The following is an 18378-nucleotide window of genomic DNA, read 5'->3' on the forward strand; positions in this document are numbered from 1 at the left end:
TACACACACCCAACCCAATTGCCATTGGAGTGTGCAAACCCAGCCAGAAGTTGATCTCACAAGACTCAAGGTTCACAGGCTAGCCAGACATGGGCAAAATCTCCACTCTAGTCTCACTCCCACTGAGAGCTTTTACCAAGACTCCTCCAGCCCCTGACTCTGGCCCTTGTCCAAAGTTACCGTTCCTCTGCACACATCTCCCTTGTATTAGATTCTCAATAACATCAGGCCCCAGACCTCTGAGGATTCCTGGTCCCTTCCCAAGCAGAATTGGTCAGAGCTCCATAGCCTCTGGGGAGATATGTCCACCAGCATTCGAGCCATCTCTTCCAGCCTGGAGGCTGCCCCATTACCCCCTGGGTCCTAGTGCCATCTCTGTCTGCCATCTCTGTCTTGTGTGAACTGAGGCCAAGAGATCAACTATGTCTGAGGCCAGGCCTGTATGAGTGTGGCAACCTATCTCTGTGACTAGGCCAAAGAGGGGCAGGAAGGGCCTCTGTTGAGCTCCTTTGGATGGGCAGTTAACAGGACCCAACAAATACTCACCAGTGGCCCAGTGTCAAAGTGAGTCCACAGTCATTCTGACTAGAGCCCACTCAGCCTCCTCCCACCCCAGGGCTCCTTGCTCTGCCTGCTTATCTCTGGGCCTTGGTTTCCTGTCTATACAAGGAGAGAATCAGAAGGCCCCTCCTGGCCTCACCATTCAGAGCCCTGGGTAGAACAGGTTTGCTTTCAGTCATTAAGAATAAAAATGAGGAGTCAGCATGGTGTGTTCACAAATAGAGGTGTCTCTTCCTGAAGTGCTCAGGGCTCTGAAATGTTTGTAAATCAGGCCCAATTTAAAAAATGAGTGGGGGTGAACAAGGAGCCATGACAGCAAGCTATTCGGCAAATTGAATCCTGTACACTGAGTTGCAGTTCCCTGTGAGGCCTGTGTGATGACCATAGACCTCCAGGACTCCCATCTGCAGTGAGGGAGGTAGAGTCAGATAATCACCCCCCACCTCTAGACTCACGTTCTTTTTTTTCCCCCTAAGTACTGGGGATTGAACCCAGGACTCCTCTACCTCTGAGCCACATCTCTACTCCTTTTTAGTTTTGAGAAAGGGTCTTGCTAAATTGTGGACTGACCTTGAACTTTCAATACTCCTGCTTCAATCTCCTGAGTGGAGGCCTCCCGAGTGGAAGTGGAGGCAGGAAGATCAAAAGTTTAAGGCCAGCCTCAGAAACTTAGTGAGACCCTGTCTCAGAATAAAAAATAAAAAGGGCTGGGGAAATAGCTCAATGGTATAGATCCCCTGGGTTCAAGCCCCAGTACTGAAAAAATTTAAAAAAGAAAGAAAGAAAGAAAGAAAGAAAGAAAGAAAGAAAGAAAGAAAGAAAGAAAGAAAGAAAAAAAAAAAGTACGGGGCTGGGGCAGTAGCTCAGTGGCAGAGCACTTGCCTAGTACTTGTGAGGCACTGGATTTGTGATCCTTAGCACCACGTAAAAATAAATAAACAAAATAAAGACATGTTGTCCATCTACAACTACAAAAACTTTTTTTTTTTTTTTTTTTAAGAAAAGAAAAAGTGTGGAATGAGTAGGTGTTAGGGTGGCTAACCGTCAGCTGGGGAGGACCAGGTTCTGACTTTCTAATTTATCTCTTCTGCCTTCAGCTCAGTCCTAGCCAGGTTACTGTCTTCTCCAGTCCTCAGTGGTTCTGACACCTTTGCCACCAGGATGGTAGGAGAGCCACAGGGGACCCCAGCAGAGCCAAAGTCTAGTTTGTGGACTTGGACTATAACCTGTGGGATCAACCATGAGGAAGAGATGGCAGCACTTGTCTGGTGGCTTCTGCATTTTTAGTGGCCCTCTAACACATCTCAACAGACAGTAGGCACCTGGGTAGTAAGCCTCTCATACCCACCATCCAATCCAGGGGAGAGGGAAAAAAAAAAAGATCAGGCGCAGGCTGGAGTGACAGCAGGAGGAGGCAGTGAGGGCAAACTGACAGAAGGAAATCCCCACCCCAGAGGCTGCCAATCTAAGGGAGAGACAGAAACCCAGGAAGGTACAGATGGCAGGAACCAAAACATCTCTCACATCCAAACACAGATTAAACCAAGAATGAATTTTTTGGGTCTTGGGTCAGTATAGGTGGGTGATCTGGCACCCTTAGGCTCAAGTGGTTATGCCCTGGGTTCATCCCTGGTTCCTGATTTCAGATGAGGTTGGCTGGCCAACAGATGGGCAGAAGAGCATCACACCATTCTACTAATTAATTTGCATTTTCAAAGGATACCCTGGAGAATTTAGGTATCCCTGATTCTGAGGCTCTTGACATCCCCTTGAAAATGACAGGACAAGACACAACACCCCTGAGCAGCACAGATAAGGGCCTGCTGCTCAAAAGCGGAAGAGTGAGAAATGGAAGGGAGCCTGGGGAAAGGATCTAGAGAGGAGTCCCACTAGACCACCCTGCTTCCCACAGTCTGTCACTAGACCTGGGTTCAAAACCCAGCTCTACCATTTTGTAGCTGTATAACCAGAAGCAGGTGACATCCTTTCTTCATCCTCTGGAATAATAATACCTTCTGAGAATTATTGAAATGAAGAGCTGTATAAATGCCAGTGTCATCCCAAAAATATAACTGGGGAAAAGGGTAGAGTATGGAGGAATGCTCTGTCCAAAAATGTGTGACTCAACAAAAAGTGTTAAGATAACATCTTGACATGTTAGGTAGGATTCTCATGAAAGATTAAACAGTGAAAAAGGTTGACAAAACATGGTCCCTGCTCTGCCCATTCAGCCCCCTGCCCCAGACCCAGTTGCCACAGGAGGTGGATGGAGGGCCCTCTGTGAGCCCATGGCAGAGCCCAGATCCGAGTCCTCTGGGCCACAGCTCCAGGAAGAGCAGCTCTAAGCAGGAGCCAGGGTAGGTGTAGAAGGTGAAAGTGTGTACAACAAGGTGCTTAGCAAACTGAGAAGCATCATGGGAGTGTGAGGAATCATCACCCAGGGCGCTGAGCAAGCCTGAGTCTTATGTGTGCCCCTAGAGAGAGCAGCTGGAGCAGCTGAGGCTCTGGGAGAATCACAGAGCAAAGCAGAGCCCCTCTGGGACCTCCAGCCCTTATTCTGTGACCCCAGGAATTGGGGGTGTCAGCGAGTTGTTTAGAGATTCACACCAGACTTTGCTCACCACCCCTGAAGCTGTTGGAGTAGGGGTGAGGGCATCTGCCCGGAGCCACCCCTTGGCCTGATCCCCTCAACTTCCCACGCTAAACCCCTCAGATTAATGTCATCCAGCCTCAGGCTCCCAAATTGAGAAACAAAAGACCCAGCTAGCAGGAACAAGCAGAAATAAAAACCCAGATCTCCTGGCCCCTAACCTGAGGCTCCAACCCCCCATTTTATGCTACCTCTTCCATTTGCCTTGGCATTGTCACCACCACCTTCTCTCATCCTCAAGATTTATCCTCCACTCCCACCAATCAGTGCCTCCCACCTGCCCATGTCCTGGACAATAGGGGGCCTGTAAGACTTGACTTGCTCCTAGGTGCCCACCCCTACTCACCATTTAGCCAGACAGACAGATGGCTACTTCAATTTCCCCTCTGGGAGGTAAGAAGGCCCCCCACTGGCCCCTTCTGCCCCCACCTCCTCCTCAGGGGTAACACTGCCTGCTAGTTTGGGTGGAACAAATTCCCAAGTTGTCTAGGGCAACAAGGCAGTATCCAGAGGTACTATTCTAGAAGATTAGACAGTGACTTGTGTGATGTCACTAGGAAGCAGCAGAGTGGTTGTTCCACCGGCCCTCAAGAAGAGTCCAGGACAAAGCACTCTAAGGCCCCCAAGGTTGGCTTGGCCTGGAGGGCCAAGTGTCCTTTACAGTGGCAATAGAAGTTATATCCCAGTCCCACAGAAACCCGGATCTAAGTGTTTACCCAAGGCAGTCTCCTAGCCCTGCTGGGCCTCACTAAGTAAACAGCCCAAACTGCCCTGAGGGCACTGTTACAGCCTCTGGGAACTACAGCCACTAAATTAATCACCCAGAGTTACCCACATCTTCACTTCTCCTGGTGACACTGTCACAGTCACATATCATCACCCTGATGTCCTAGCACAGCTGCATGTAGACACCCACTACGTCAGTCTCACACATGGCCAGTCCAACACAGGTACATGCACATACATGGTCACACACAATACCAGAGTGAAGGTGCCAGACTGAAAAAACAGGACGCGCTGGGAAGGTAGCTCAGTGCTAGAGTGCTTTCCTAGCATGTGTCAGGCCCTGATTCAATCCCTAGCACCACACACACACACACACACACACACACACACATACACACACACAAGTACAGGACACCTAGTGAAAATTAAAAATTTAAATTTCAGACAAGGAACAAATAACTTTACTACAAGTACATCTCCAAAATTTGCTAACCTGGCAAACTTATAGCTGAGACACTGCCACACCCACATCACAAAACCTTGAAGCATTATGTAGTCACACATCAATTCTCAAACAGACCTCAGAAGCTTGCTGTGTCAGGGGAATGTGCACCCTGCACCCAAGTCAGTGGTGTATAAGTTGTCATGTACATACACACAGCTTGGCACATTCTTTCTGTGACATGGTGCTGGGCCAGGTACATCTTTCATACTCATTTTGTCTCAACTTCATTCACAACAACCTTAAGTGGAAAGTTAGGCAGGGACCATTAGCCTCATTTGACAGCTGAGGAAAATAAGGCCCAGCAAGAAACAGAAACTTCCTTAGGGGTCCCAGTGTGTTTTCTCCTGAATATGGGAATCAAGTAATACCTGGGCCAGGCTATCTCCCCTGGGGTATCTGAGTTTCCCAGACTCACCAGCAGCACTCGGGTCAGCAATATTTCCCAGAAGAGACTCTTCTGGCAAGAAAATAGACTAGGGGGTCTTGGTGTGGACTCCTAACCTCTCTTGTCACTCAAAGTGTTATTCTGACTTCTTCCTGGAGGCTCCTCTAGTTGTAGGAGGTGAAACTGTCCTGAGTCAGAGCACTAAGGGTCCAGGTTTAAGATTAAAAGAAGGAACCAAAAGAAGGAAGTCATGTGGGTGGTCAGAGAGGGGCCATGGTCCCAGGACTGGAGTTTTTTACCCACCCTGAAGAAGGACTGAGCAACCTGGTCCTTCCTGAAAATACTCATGATACCTCCACCCTCCTAGCCTGAGCACAGAATCCAGGGGAGGGCCTGGGGTCAGCAGATGGATCAAGCACCTCTGACAGGAAATTCTAGGGCTTCTGGAAGGCTGTTATCGACCCAGAAATCGAATTCAGTTCCTGTAGGCAGCAGGGCCCAACAGACATCGTCAGCAGGGGTCCCATCACAGAGGCCTTCCCTGTCTCTGTGTGTTGGGACCCCTGCTGACAATGTCTGTTGTCATCTAAGCCTGGGCTTTCCCTGGTGGGGAGTCCCTGTGGTTCTGCTGGAGCCTTTCCTACCTGCACCTCTCAAGGACTATACTCCTATCAGTGTGGTGGTCCTCAAGAGGCCTCCCCCATAGGGTTAAGGTGGGAGGAACCTGTCAATTGTGGTCTTGCATGGTGGTGTTCCAGTTAAACTTGTCCCCTCCTGAAGTCTGGGGGTACTCTGGGCAGCAGGACCTTGCACAGCCCAAATATCTGCTCCCAGGGTTCTGGGTGCAGGGATTGGAGGATGGGCATGGAAGGATGGAAGAGGAGACAGATGGGATAAAGTACCCAGCTCAGCAGTCTAGGAAAATGACTTGGCCCTGGGAGCCAGGCTGTCTGGTTAAAAGACCTTACTCAGTGTGTGATCTAGAACATTACTTAACCTCTCTGTGTCTCAGCTGTCTCACTCTTTTTTTTTTTTTTTTTTTTTTTTTTTAACCCAGGGATACTTTACCGCTGAGCTACATCCCTAATCCTTTTTATTTTTTTTTTTTTGAGACAGGGTCTCACTAAGTTCCTGAGCCTGGCCTTGAACTTGGGAATCCTGCTGCCTCAGTCTCCTGAGTCACTAGGACTATAAATGTGTGCCACTGTGTCTGGCTAGCTCTCTGACTTTTAAGATAGGTAGACTACAAGGATTCCCATTATTACAATTGCGGACAGAGCACTTTACTCAGTGCAGGGTTCCAGGTTTAAGGACTGGAAGATGGGCAAGGAAGGATGTAAGAGGGGGCTCTTTGAGTGCTCAATGAATGCCACAGCTGCTGTCAGTCTTGTCTCCTGAGCTTCCTTACCCCCAGGTCTGGCATCTGTCCCCAATGCATGGCCTCCTTTGTTCCTCTGCCTTCTCCTGACTTGGGTTAATCTGGAGCCTGGAGGGTTGAGGGTAAGGCAGAAGTGGAAACGATGACATCTTGTCCCTCTCTCTCATCGTCAATTCTCAGAGATTGCAAGAGGTCTGGCTGGGTCCCCTTTGGGAGACCTTCACTCAATGGCATTAGTTTCTTACATCCACACTCCTCTCCTTGGTGTCTGACAAATGGATGCCAGAAGAGCAGTATGGCACAGGAATCCTGGCCATGCCCAGTCAGAGGGCAGCACAGTTCTGAGATGTCCACACTCCAGAGGCAGGTTCCCAGGGCTGTGTAAAGGGTTTGAGTGGGTGGGCCTGAGAATGGGACTGAAGGCTCCATCCTATGTTAAGGTTCATTCTGGGATTGATCTGCTCCTGGAACAGGCCTCCAGCAGGTTCAGCTACAGGATGGAGCGCTACAGTTCAGGGGACTCCTGCCAACCACTCCTTCCTGCCCTGAGTCCCTGGTGCCCTGGGTCATCAGGCATCTCCAAGTCTTCCCCAGGGGAAGGCTGCCTCCTTCAGCACCTTCTAAATTTAGGGCTGGGGCTCTGTGACTCATTCCTGAATCTGCTTTGCTCCCCCTCTCCAGGAGTGTGCTCCCACGGTATTTTTATCTTCTGCTACCTCAGACTGATTAATAAGGCCCCAGAATCCCATAGGAGTCACACACCAGGAGCTCCCTGCTCCCACTTGCCCCATGTCAGCTCTGGCCTTCTCTCTGACCAGATCCTATACTCCCTCTTCCTTTATGTCTCCACATTCTCAACTCCCTCAACCCCAACTAGAGCTTATGTGCCTGGGTGAGATGACCACACATTGGGGTGTGGCTCAAAGCAGGACTAGGGGAAGGAGAAGAGAAGTCAAGCCCTGCCCACTCCATTTAGCTGCTGGTCAGAGCCCTCACCTTAAGTCAGAAAGCTAAATACTGGACCAGATTCCTCTCTCCTCCCCGGGGCTCCAGTGAGTTCTTGGCATTTCTGGGCTTTTGTTTCCTCCTCTATAAATACAGGGTTTGACCAGACTTCCATTAGGGAATCTTGGATCAAAGTTGAAATTACCACTGTGCCAGGCTTTCATTTTCAAGCAGGGTGGGCTGGGGGTGGGGTATATGATGTCTGGCAGGCCAGTCTCCTCCCTGCCCCCAATTCCTGCTCCATTAAGGGGAAACACAGGTCAAGAACCTACTGTGGGACTTCCTGGACTTCTGCCCTGCAGGGAAGTGGAGTCGTGTACAAACCTATACCCTAAAGGGGCTGGAAAGAGCCCAGGGTCTGTTCTGGTCTGTCAAGGGTTGTAACGTGCAACTTCGTGAAAGAATTTTCTCAACTTTGGGCCTCAGATGTGGACAACAGCATGCATGGGGAGGTGTTAACACTGGAGACATCTCTTCCATTGCCAGACTCTGGGGCCAGAGGAGAAGATGGGAACTTAGGTCTCCCCTTGACTTTCAGAAGTGTGTAGGGCATGGTGTGGAGGAATCAGGGAGATGGGCGGACCTGGGGATGCTGCATGTCTGCTTGTAAAGAACCCACTTGCAGCCTGCCTCAACCTGTCTTCCCAAGGAACAACAGTGGCCAATGTTTATTCAGTGCTTACCATGTTCCTGGTGCTATTCTATGCACTAAACAGGTCTTAATTTATAGTTAAACCTCAAGAGAGCCCTGGATAAGGCTTACCACCCCCACTTTACAGAACAACTGGAGGCTGAGAGGGGCAGTGACTCACCCAGAGTCACTGGGAAGCTGGTGAAAAACCAATTCTGACTGCAATCCTGGTTGCATTCGCTACCCCAAGGAAGTTCTTCTCAGAGTATATATTAGATACTTAATAAATGTTTGATGAAGATGTTTGATCACTGCTATGTAATAAAAAGATCCTATTCTAGTCAACTTCTCCCCTCACTCCTGTGTGTCCTTAAGAGAGTTCTTTTTCTTCATTGGCCTTAGTTTCCCTGGCTGAAAAACAGAAGCAAATGAAGGCCCAGAGAATTAGATACTTGGAAGAGTGGAGGACCTTGGATTTTTATTTCTACAAATATACAAATTGCCTCACCTGCCTGAGGAGTCCCAAACAGCAATCAACCTCAGGATCTCCCAGTCCCTACCCCATTCTACCCCCAGAACTGCTAAGAGTTCTCCAGAGAAAAACAGTTGCACACAGTCCAGCTCCGCCAATACAAGAGACAAAGAAAAGTTCACTTCTCTGTTGGGCAGCTGCATGATCCTACATGGTAGGATCTTACCATGGTGCCACCTCTCTTTTCCATCTGTACCAGTGGCTCCCACAGCCTTGCCTCAGTATGCATCGCTTCCTCTCTTCACCATCCAGGCCAGCTCCTGTATCACCATCAGCTGCCACTGGCCCAACTGGAGTCACTTGTGTACCCAGTGCCCCCCAACCTCAGAAGAGTCCAAGTCCTCCCATTCCTTTTTATTTAATCTATTCCCTTACTACTGACCCTTGGTGTGCCACAAGTGGGCTCTTGCCCTCACCTCTATCACTGTTCCTAGAAGCAAGGTCTGTATATCTCCAGCAACACTGTTCTTTTTCTCCAGGATTCTCCTGACCCTCCTTAGTTTTCTGCCTCTGGTGGTCATCTCAGTAGAGCAGGGCCCTCCACCATGAGGCCCAGGCCCTCAGGGAACAGTTCATCTCTCTACACCTGTATCCAACAAAGACACACTGCTCCTTTGGATTCAAGGAAGGGCTCCAGGCCACAAAGTAGGAGGGTTGGGTTTCACCCTTGCTCACAGGCTGGTGAGACCTGAGGCAAGCCCCTATGCCTTTTGCTACCCTTAGTTTTGCAACTGTAGAAAGAGGAAATGGGTCCCTCAGTCTGCAATCACCTAACTATAATAATCTTTTGACTTTATAGACTGCTTGGGAATTTCATTTTCAACCCTGGATCTCATTTGATTCTCCCAACATGCTAATCCATTTATAAATGAGAAAGCTTAGGTTCCCAAGGGAACAAAATACCCAAATCACACAGCAAATCAAAGGCAGAGCCTGGATTAGAGCCCTGAAATCCTGGTCCTTCCCTGGTTCTTTACGCTCTGTGATGCTGGAACTCTTGCTGTGTGACTTTCTTTGATTTGTAAAAGGACAGTGTGAGGATATAATTAGGAGAAGCAATGAAGGGGGCTGTGTTTGGAAAACCGCAAAAGCCTGCAGAAAGATGACTGGACTGCTATATTACTACTTAATTGCTCTTATCTTCGCTGAGACGCCCCCGCGCGCCGATCCCGAGACGCTCCGACTGCGCAGGCGCCCTTCGGTGTTTACCGACGCCGGGAGGCCCGCATTTGCGCGTGCGCTTCCAGCACCCGGGCCGCGCCAGAGCCTCCGGCACTTCCTAGTCGGACTAGATCAGGCGCTCCCCAGTCCCTCTAGCGGTTGTGGCGGTTCTGTCACCACGGCTCCTTGGGGACCCAGTCGGCTCCGCGTTGGTTAGGGAGTCCCCACAGCCCCAGAGCGGTGGAGATCTGAGGAGCGACGGGAAGCACAGTGTGGTCACCGTCTCCTCCTCACCCTGCCTTCAGCATCTCAGTCACCGCTCCACTGAACCTGAGGCGTCGATCCTAGCCTCCTCCGCCGCGGACTCGAGACCGTGGCGAGTCCCTCCGGAACCGCCAAGCACCGCCGCATGGGCGCTGTAGTTCTCGGCTAGGACCTTACTGGGGCTGGAACGCTGTAAAGACTACGTTTCCCAGAAATCCAAGAGTCAGAGTCGCAGAAAGGCCCGCCTGTTGGGAGATAGGGTTTGGGGACCAAACTGGGTCTGTGCTGGGGAGCGGGGAATGCAGCGACGCTAGCGGACCACGGACATCGAACCTGGAGTGGCGGGTTCGCGTAGCTAGCTTAGGAGGACACGAGCGTTGTTAGGAATGTGTCTCGGGATACTATCCATTAGTTTGCACCTCCCAGAGGACTCGCTCCCCATCACTCCTCGGAGACTGCACTCTCAATTTTCATCTTCCTGCAATGTTCGGTATCTGTATTATCCAGTACTATAGCCATTAATCTGTGATTACTGAACTCTTGACATGTAGATAAATGCCTTGCATGAATTCAGATTTGTACTTAATTGAATTTTTTTGAAATCAACTTAATTAACTTTGAAAAAAAATTTACTTGTAGATGGACACAATATCTTTATCTTTATGTGGTGCCCAGGATTGAACCCAGTGCCTCATTGGTGCTAGGCAAGCACTTTTCCACTGAGCTACAACCCCAGCCCTCTTAATTAACTTTTAATTAATGTAAATTTAAATGGATACCTGTCGGTAGGGTTACCGAATTGGACAGCTCAGTAAACCATAAACCAGACCTGTTCCTGTTGGACACTAACAGTCACCCTGCCCCCTGCTTTGTGAGGCTCCCACTTCAGTTTCTTGCAGTCTGACATTCAGTGTGCTTCTCAGTTTGCAGATTCCTCCTCAGTTTTTGTCCTTGGAAACCTAAAAATTAGTTTGCTATTCATAAGGCTGAAATAACAGGCACAGAGAAAGCGGTAAAGTTAACAAGAAATATTTTCCCCAAGGACATACCGCAACTATAAAAATGTCCTAACAACCTTTTGCTTTAAGTGACTACTACTTCCGTACTTAACTGAGCAGCCTTGTTTTCTAAAATCATAGGCTATCAGAAACAGCTGTTTGAAATTATTTAAACAAGAATGAAACTCTTACCTGGGGGATCTAAGTCTCTTTAAGTGGATAGGATTCACCCCCAGGTGCAGAGATTCAGTTAAGGAGTTTCTGAACACAATGTTCTACATCTAACCAGTCCCAGTGGTCCATGCCTGTAGTCCTACCCACTTGGGAGGCTTAGGCAGGAAGATCAAAGTTCAAGGCCAACCTGGGAAACTTAGTGAGACCCTGTCTCAAAATGAAAATAAAAAGGGCTGGGAATGTAGCTTAGTGATTAGAGTGCCCTGGGGTTCAATCCATGTACTGCCAAGATAGATGAATAAATAAAAATTCACTTCTATCTTAACATCATTGTTTGCAAGGAAACAGGACCCTGCATCTACTTAGCAATCCAGACCTGATGTTGACCCTTTTACACATTGCTCTGATTTGTTTTGAGTCTCACCTAATTTCCAGATGTGGTTGACTGAGGCCAGGTGGGGATGCTGGAGGCCTGGCTGCTGGGTCATGCTGCTGGAAGTGTGGACAGGCTGCATGTGGCAGGCAATGTGCTGGAAGACACTGTAGTGGGCATGTTGAGTTTGTTGCAGTCACCTGCCAACTACTTCTGGTCCCTCCCTGGCCGAGGTTATTTCCTTTGCCATCACCATCAGCCTGAGCTTCACTGACTTTGGCAGCTGTCTTCCTTGCCTGCTTGTTGCTCATGCTCAGAGCTCCCCCTTCAGCCTCCTGTGGCTGTTGACAGGCACCTAACCATCTGTGTCCCGCTTGGGTATATAATTTTAGTTACTAGGTTCTGAGCTGGGGAGGGGGAATGTCATTACTGAACTGTGGGTCTCTGCCTTTGGCTTTGGATTGTCTTCATTCCTAGGGCGAAAGAGTAAATACAGTGCCACCAACAACGCACAAAGCTCTGAGATAGAACCACACATGAAAGTTGCTGCCTCTGAAAATCTGTGTCCTGCCCCCAGTGCTCATAATGTTGGTGATCAACATCAAGGTCTTTTATGGTGCCCTGCATGCAGCTTCAGTCAACACACCAAGCTGATGGCCCCTGCATTAGGAGATCCACACTGCCAAGTCACTGGCCTTGACTGTGGGATTTTTGCTTTGTGCTGGCTACTGGGACATGCCATCAATTGTGTCACTCTCTTTCAGTCATTTTGGGCTAAGGATAAACCCAAGTTGGTAGAGAACATGGCCACTCTCCTGTCACATGCTACTTCAGTTGTCAATCCCATTGTTTGTGCCTCCTTGAACAGAAACTTCTAGTATACTTTTCACAAAAATCACCTCCAAGTATGTTCTTTGCCAGACTGATGTCAAAAGTAGGAATAGGTAGGACAGGACACAGCCTATAGACTCTTCCAGGAACATAGGCTGTGGCCTCTTCCAGTTGAAAGCCCAAACTCACAATGAACAAGGGACAGGGCATGACTGAATGATTCTCATTGTGAATGACTGTTCCACCTCAAGATCATGAGGGCTCCTCTTTGTAGCGCTTCCCTGGAATTTCCACATATCTAGTTAATATGTACATGTTATTAGTAAGCTCCAAGGGTTGACAAATAGATTTATGGTTCTATGCAGTTGAGTACATAATGGTGACAGTTTAAATGGTTTCTGAAAGACTTGTGTTTTTAAGAGTCTGCCTTGGTTATGGTAGAAAATGACCGAAACTATTTTACTGTAGAACTCTGTGAACTAGTATAATGTGAATATTTTTAAACTTAGGGGCAATAGAGAAATAAAAGTTGACTTTACTAAAAATGTATACTTGTTTCTAAGAAGGCAACTATGAAAATAAGAAGTATGATTCTTCAATCAAGAAGCTATCATATGGGCTGGGGTTGTGGTTCAGTGGTAGAACACTCACCTAGCATGTATGAGGCACTGGGTTCGATTCTCAGCACCACATAGAAATAAATGAATAAAATAAAGGTCTATCAACATCTAAAAAATATTTAAAAAAGAAACTACCATATTGTGCTTGCTTCAGCAGCACATATCTAAAAATTGAAATGATACAGAAAAGATTAGTATGGCCCCTGTGCAAGGATGACATATGAAGCATTCCATATTTAAAAAAAATAATCTACCATATTAATCTAGGGAAACAATATTCTCATACATTTTTAAGCAGAATTATCTCAGAAAATCATGTCAAACTCTTCTTTTCCATTTACAGAAACTATCCTTGAGGAAGAAACTGGAGAAATGGGATCCATTCTATATAAGATTCTCCGTTTTAAAACTAGGTAGTAAATTTTATCTCAAATTTGATCAAGCTATTGGACTCCGATGTGTGAAAATTTTTACTAAGTAAAATTATACAAGTGAACCAAAAAAACCAAATAACCCAATCAATAAATGGCTAAGGAACTGGACACTTCACAGAAGAAATACAAATGGTCAACAAATGTACAAAAATAATGTTTAACATCACTAGCAATTGAAGAGTTGTAAATTAAAACTACTCTAAGATTTCATCTCACTCCAATCAGACTGGCAATTATCAAGAATACAAGCAACAATAAGTGTTGGCGCAGATGGGGAGAAAGGTACACTCAGACATTGCTGTTGGGAATGCAAAATGGTACAACCATTATGAAAAGCAGTATGGAGATTCCTCAGAAGACTTGGAATGGACCCACCATTTGACCCAGCTACCCTACTCCTTGGTTTATACCCAAAGGACCTAAAATCAGCATACTATCATGACTCAGCCACATCAACGTTTAGAGTAGCTCAACTCACAATAGCTAAACTATGGAATCAATCTAGATACTCTTCAACAGATGAATGGATAAAGAAAATGTTTATAAACATTTATATACGTATGATGGAATATTACTCAGCTTTAAAGGAGAATGAAATTATGGCATTTGCCAGTAAATGGATCATGCTAAGAGAAATAAGCCAAACCCCCAAAAAACAAAAGCCAGATATTTTCTCTGATATGTGAATGCTACAAGAAGGGGACAGGGTGCTAGGGAAGAATAGAGTTACTTTATATTAGATAGAAGGGAATGAAGGGAGGGAAGGGGTATGGGGAAAGGAATGATAGTGATACCACCGTTTACCAGTGACGAGTTCTGCTTCTTCTAATGTTGAAGATTAAGCACTAGAGAAGCACGCCAAGGCAAGCATATTAAGCAGGTTTTATTTAAAGGTAATAGTACAGACTTCTCCCGGCAGGAAGAAGGGGGCCATGGCTGATGTTCTAAAGTCCCCAGAAGTGAGCGCACCCTACATCTTTTATAGGTTAAAGTCTCTTTTGTTCTCCAGTTCCCCCCTTATCTCTCTCCTTCCTGCCTACATGACTAGGCCCGGTTTTGCATTACTGAGAAACCATGGGCAGGGGGAGGGCCAAGGTGATTCAGGCAGATAAGGGCCCAGGGGGCATTAATTAGCAGCTCCTTGCTTGCAGTCCTTGATAAAGGCAGGTAAATTTGGTCATCAATGGGCTCCGGAGATCTTTGACATTCCATTCTTCCAGGGGCAGTCTCCAACTTCCAAAGGCAGATGGCTTCATGGCTTCATTTCCTCGAATTGACCCGATTCCCTATTTCTACACTAACTACCTGTCCTTAATTCTGGCTTCATTCCCCCCTTTAGCTATAGGAACTCCTAACTGCTTTAAGGAAAAGGGGGCGTCGGTCGTTCTGGCTGCTTCGAAGCTGAAAGGGGGCAGTGAGGGGCAAGCAGTTTGGAGTTCCTTTTTTAAAAATCGGGTCAATCGAGGGGTCCAAGGTAGAAGTCTGGTTGGGGAAGAGCAGGTTGTAAAGTCATCTGGGGATGGGTGCTTCTATATAGAAGAACAAAAAGACATGAGTACTGAAATGAGATTAGTACAAAGTAAATGTTGCAGCATCTGGAACATGCCACTGAGTGTCATGAAAATGACAGAAGTCAATCTCTCACCAGGCGGTGGAAGAACTGAGAAATTGTTCCCATAACTAGACCTAGCAAAGGCTGGAAAGGACAAGGCCTTTATTTGGGAACTTTAACATTGTCCAGGTTATCAGGAATATAAACACAACACTTAACTCTTAATGTCATAGATATCCCAAAAAAATATAGTTAAGCTACTTAATGTCATCTGATTTTTGTAAAATATCCCTTTATTGGTATAACCTGTGTTTAGTAGAGAGCTCTATACTTCTGTTACTTAGGGATAGATAATCATACGAGCAAACATAGATTAAGTCTACCTCTGTAGCTTAGGAAGGTCTGCAGGCCTTAAACTGACTAAAAACTTCTGACTCTGGAAGTTTCTCTTGATAGTTATCAGGCACATTTGCTGAAGAATCCTTCTTTCATTTGTAGCTTCCAGTTTTTATTCTAGTGGGCTAATACAAGTGTACATCTTAAGTTACATTTAACTATTATTTCTTTTAAATGCCCAAGAATGATTATATTTTGGTTTTAACTGCTTTGCTGGGTGTCTAAGATCAAACTGGTCAAATTGACCTGGTTCCTGTCTTGTTAAAGAGTCAGCTGAGTTCCCACAGGGGCCACTTGTAGAGAACTTAAGAGCAGCTTCTTAGCTCCTCCAGTGCCATTGGTTAGGTAGGGTCTCCTTGATGAGGTGACTTCCTTTGGAAGCATTAAGGGATGTCTCCCTTTTTCCATGACCCTCCTCTGCAGCAGATGCACTGAGTGATTTTTCATCCTCTAGTCTCAACAATCTCCTTGATCAGGAGGTTGTGTGACCCAGAGTTGCAGCGCTCCTTAGGGAAGTCCTCTTGCTCCCTGGGTTCAGGCTGACTGAGAGCAAAAGATCCAAATACTGGTCTATCTTGCCTTCTGTATTTAATTCCAATCTCTAAGTTTGATCTTAATCATCCAGCAAGCCAGTCTCACCAGTCATAAAGTAAGAGTACTGGGCTTTAACTTTAATGTCCATAACTTTACAGTTATTTACCCTTTTATCTAACTGGAGTCTGCATTAGTTCTGGAAGTTACCACTATCTGTTAGGTGATGGCTTATTATCACAAGTTACCTAGGTTGCGTGTTCTTGAAGCACCTACTTCTGCAAAACATTAACAGGTAACAGTTTTACAAAATGAAATTAGCAAGAGTAAAAATATATTCTGCTTTTATAATAGCTATCTTGAATTTTGACTGAGAACCACATTATATTCCCTATATGAGATCATAGTAATTTTACAACAAAAAAAAATCTTTTGATTATAACTTTAAATAAGCTGAATTCTGACTTATTTTGGAGTCACTCTAACATGCAGTAAGGTGGGAGGCAGACCCTTATCTCAGGTAAGGCGTGGCTCTTTACAAATCTTAAGTGTTCTAATTCTGATGTTGATCTTTGCTTCTTCCTTAAATATCATTAAGTAGTTTACATATACTGTTTCCTGAGTCTATACAAACTTTATAATTAACACAATTTAACATTGTATCTAAAACATGAATCAAAGAAAGGCTGAGAGAGCTTTCAATTTTCCTTTCGTATGTCAAGGTGGCAAAATGTTTTCATGTTTCAGAATATTAACCTTTAAACAAGTCAGGCTCTAACTTTTATAAATACATTTACATTTGAAATTCTTTATCTCAGTGTAAAAAGTAACAAATTTTACATATACCCTATTGATAACAGGTCCTATAATAGAACATTAAATGATAGAAATAAATCCCCAATAAAATTTACTCTTTATAAGTTTAAAATTACCATTACAGACAAGTTTATCTGGAGAGTAGCAGCTTGATAAATTCCCTGCTTTAAAAACTTGTATACCTGGAAAATATGAACACATTTAATATACAACTAGTAACCATTTCACAATTACCTTGACACTTTTATCTTACCAAATTTAGTTTTTAAAGAAAAATGTAGACTCTGTAACATAGTACAATACTCTAACAGTTGTTTAACCATAATTGTATACACCAAAATTTTTAAGACTAATTGTTCAGAACATTAGTATTTCACCTTAGGAAAAACCTTAAATAGCTTTAGCTGTTTCACATACATACAACCAACTTAGTTACACGCAAACTTGCCCTTTACTTACACAGACTTTCTTAGCACTTACTTAGACCCTCATGTATTTCATCACACAATCACTTTCTTACACAGAAACATTTCCTTTTCCCTTTTACTAAATATATTTCCATACCCAGAACCTTTTATTTTCTCTTTCCTATCTGTTGACCCCTTTTTGTTCACATTCTGAAACAACTCTTATGAAATTTCTGAATTTAGATAAATTGCTCTATTTTAATAAGATTAAATATTTTGTTGTTTATAGTACTCTAATTGAAACACAGTTGAAACTTTTGGGACCCTTTGTACATAGAATTGCACTTCTTAGGACATAACTCTTAGTAACCTTGTTTTTAGTTTAGTGATGACACAAAGCAAGTTTAAACCCTTTTATTTACTAACCTATGAAAACACCAATAATGTTTGAGTATGATACCCCATGGAATTTAAGGAGTTAAGAGTACTTGATGTTATTTAACAATTAGCATTTTAACTTTGAAAATTAGTCAGATGTCTCTACAAACACATTTGAATAATCCCATACATGTTAACTCTAATTCACTTATTCTGTAAAAACCAAGAAATCAGACAAGTGTCCTGAATAGTATTTGCTGTCTCTTTCCTGTTGAAGAAAAGTCCTAGAAACAATTGATATTAGACATTTTATTAACATCAATATTTTATTAGCTTGACCACCTAGAGACTTGTGAGTTATTTTCAAAGACATTTTACTTTCATTAGTTTACCCAATTTGAATTGAACCTTTAAATCACGTGAATTAAAAGTATTTGGATCCATTTTTAAATTTTAATTTTAGGAGCGCTCAGTTTTGGTAGACAAAACATGACACCAGACAGCACGACATACAAATAACACAAAATCAAAGGCCTTGTAACTTTATAGGTGAATCTCCATTGCAATGTAACAGATGTTCAAAAACTCTAGTTGAATAAAAAATAGAACTGATCAAAAAAATCATGAGCTCAAAAAAATATAGAATTAAAAAAAAAACAAGAGTCCTGGAAAAATGATACGGCCGTTAATTACTTCAGTAAAGCACCATAAAATTTACTTTTGCTGGAGTTTAGGTAAGGCTCTTTTTACCTTTTTTTTCTTTGGGTTTGAGACCGGTCTCCTACTGAGTCTTTGGGCTTCTTTTATTTACATTTCAATGTAAGCCTTGACTGAGATATGGAAGGATCTAACAGGTTTTAATAGAAACCTTGTGCCTAAGGCACTTTAGCCATCTCATCAGTACAGGTTGGATGTCAAAGAAAATTATGAGACCTTATTTTCCATTACTTTTGAGAATGAAGCTACTTTGCTGTTCCTCACTGAGATATGCCATTGGTTATTGAGTTGCCTATGGCTGCCTATCCAGGATTTATTTTCCCCTTTTGTGACAAACAGGTTAAATCTTGCTT

General features: G+C 44.8%; 2 pseudogenes; both read left to right on the top strand.

Moving 5' to 3' along the window:
- Window positions 1–9475: 9475 nt before the first annotated feature.
- On the top strand, window positions 9476–12291 carry LOC124959589 (adenosine receptor A2b-like; annotated as a pseudogene).
- Window positions 12292–12935: 644 nt separating this feature from the next.
- LOC124960891 (uncharacterized) lies at window positions 12936–13034 on the top strand (annotated as a pseudogene).
- The last annotated feature ends 5344 nt before the right edge of the window (window positions 13035–18378 follow it).

This window comes from Sciurus carolinensis, chromosome 11 (assembly GCF_902686445.1).
Source record: "Sciurus carolinensis chromosome 11, mSciCar1.2, whole genome shotgun sequence".
Classification (NCBI taxonomy): Eukaryota; Metazoa; Chordata; class Mammalia; order Rodentia; family Sciuridae; genus Sciurus; species Sciurus carolinensis.